Source organism: Cebus imitator, unplaced genomic scaffold (genome assembly GCF_001604975.1).
Source record: "Cebus imitator isolate Cc_AM_T3 unplaced genomic scaffold, Cebus_imitator-1.0 Scaffold184, whole genome shotgun sequence".
NCBI classification, from domain to species: domain Eukaryota; kingdom Metazoa; phylum Chordata; class Mammalia; order Primates; family Cebidae; genus Cebus; species Cebus imitator.
The window spans coordinates 2,286,290-2,289,357 of record NW_016107499.1 but is presented as its reverse complement, the minus strand read 5'-3'; positions in this window follow the sequence as shown (position 1 = coordinate 2,289,357).

The window sequence follows — 3,068 nt, the reverse complement described above, 5'->3', positions numbered from 1 at the left end:
TTACTTCCTAATGATAAAAAAAAGAAACACAATCTTTAAGGAAGTCAAACCAGCTACCTACAATGTTAACCATCTCCTTTAACACAGTGGCATAAAAATATGTGTTATGATTAAAGTATATTATTGTGACTCTTTTATCTCTCTGTTTATAGGAAGTTTGTGGAATTATTACACAGCAATTAAAAAGGCATATAAGTGCTCAATTTTATACAATGACTTGGACAACTTATTTATGAATATCTCATAAAATTTGAGGTAACAGGGAGTAAATATTTTTGCAGCAAATTTGCTGAAATGAAGCAACAAAATTGAATGCATTCAAGAACAAGTGTTATGCTTTATGTCAATTTCTAATACACATAATTTAAAAAATCAATGTGACTTTCAATATACTTCAACCCTATAAATTATTGATAAGAATAAAATAAGATCTATATTTATATGCTTATCACAATTTAACTAATTTTAATATTTTATAATAATCTCTTACACATATATGGATCTTATTTTCAAATGCTTCAGCTATTATTTAAATAAATTTATATATCTATATATAAAGATATATGTATACCATATTCTATAATTCACATATGTGATATATATAAATTTATAAGATCTAGAATTCATGAGATAGAAACTATGTATGCTTCAATATGAATTGTCTAACCTTATTTTTCTGTATATTCACAGAAGCATTATCATATCTAAGAAAATTAACTATAATCCTATAAAAATTGAGAATAATTTGGTTAACATATTCAAACCAGATCCTTTGACTATTGCCTGCTAAATACCTTTCACAGCAGCGGTTGCTGCTGCCACTGCTACTGCTTTCTCCTCCTCTTTCTCGCCACTTTCTTGCCACTTTCTCCTCCTCCTCATCTTACTTTCCTAATTCAAGATATATCCATTGCATTTGGCATTTGGTTGTTATATATCTTTTTTTTTTTTTTTTTTTGAGGCAGAATCTTGCTCTGTTACCCAGGCTGGAGTGCAGTGGCGCAATCTCTGCTCACTACAACCTCTGCCTGTTACCCCTCCGGTTCCAGTGATTTTCCTGCCTCAGACTCCTGGATAGCTGGGATTACAGGCATATGCCACCACACCCAGCTAATTTTTGTATTTTTATTAGAGACAGGGTTTCACCATATTGGCCAGGCTGATCTCAGACTCCTGACCTCAAGTGATCTGCCCACCTTGGCCTCCCAAAGTGCTGGGAATATAGGCATGAGCAACTGTGCCAGCCTTGCCTGGCTAATTTTTTGTATTTTTAGTAGAGACAGGGTTTCACTGTGTTAGCCAGGATGGTCTCAATCTCCTGACCTCATGATCCACTGGCCTTGCATCCCAAAGGGCTGGGATTAGTGGAATGAACCACTGTGCCAGTCAGATTTTATATATATATATATATTTTTAAGATGATGAGCATTATTTTCTTTTTTTAGAGACAGGAATCTCTCTGTCACCCAGGCTGGAGTGCAGTGGCGTGATCTCAGCTCACTACAATCTCAGCCTCTCATGTTCAAGGGATTCTCGTGCCTCAGCCTCCTGTGTAGCTGGGACTACCAGCACGTGCCACCATGCCCAATTGATTTTTGTATTTTCTTTTGTAGAGATGGGTTCTACCATGTTGGTCAGGCTGGTCTCAAACTCCTCAAGTGATCTGTTCATCTTGGCCTCCCAAAGCACTGGGATTATAGATGTAAGCCATCACACCAGGCCTAGATGAGGAACATTCTTAATGTAAAATTAGTTTAATTTAAATGAACACAAATATGAGTTTTGTTATTGCATAGTGCACTGTATTTGGTCAAATCACTAATATTGCTGTCCAGGAACATGTGTAGGAATTCTCACAGAGGAATTTAGTATTTGACGGACACTTAACCTAAGTAGGTGTTTTATCTGTTCTACTAATTTTGTGAAGCATTTCTTAAACCCTGTGATATAGTTTGGGTCTGTGTCTCCACACACATCTCATGTCAAATTGTATTTCCCAGTGTTGGAGGAGGGACCTGGTGGGAAGAAACAGCATCATGGTGCCTGATTTCCCCCTTACTTTTCTCATGCTGGTGAGTGAGTTCTCACAAGACCTGGTTCTTTAAAAGTTTATGGCACTGACTGGGCGTGGTGGCTCACACCCGGTAATTCCAGCACTTTAGGAAGCTGAGGCCGGTGGATCATGCAGTCAAGAGATTGAGACCATCCTGGCCAAAATGGTGAAACCCCATCTCTTCAAAAATACAAGAATTAGTTGGGTGTGTGCCTGTAGTCCCAGCTTCTTATGAGGCTGAGGCGGGAGATTTGCTTGAACCTGAGAGGCGGAGGCTGCAGTGAGCCAAGAACACTCCACTACACTCCAGCCTAGCAACAGATCAAGACCCTGTCTTTAAAAAAAAAAAAAAAGTTTGTGGCACCTTCTCCCCTCTCTCTTCCTCCTGCTCCAGCTATGTAAGATGTGCTTCCTTCCTCTTTACCTTCCACCATGATTGTAAGTTTCCAACCATGCTTCCCCTACAACCTGCAGAACTGTGAGTCAATTAAACCTCTTTTGTTTATAAATTACCCACTCTCAGGTAGTTCTTTATAGCAATGTGAGAATAGACTAATACAGAAAATTGGTATTGGAGAAGTACTCTACTGCTATAAAGATACCTGAAAATGTGGAAGCAATTTTGGAACAGGTGATGGACACAGGTTGGAAGAGTGTGAAGGGCTCAAAAGAAGACATAAATGTATGCGATAGTTTGGAACTTCCTAGAGATTGGCTAACTTGTTGTGACCAAAATGCTAATAGTGATATGGACAATGAAGTCCCGGCTAAGGAGGACTCAGATGGAGATAAGGAACTTTTTGGGAACTGAAGCAAAGGTCACTCTTGCTGTGCTTTAACAAGGAGACTGGTGTTTATGTGTCCCTGCTCTAGAGAGCTGTGGGAATTTCAGCTTGTGAGAGATGAGACAGGGTACCAGGTAGAAGAAATTTCTAAGTAGGAAAGTATTCAAGAGGCAGTGTGGCTGCTTCTAAAAGAATACATTCATGTTCATTAACAAATAAATGACCAAAGA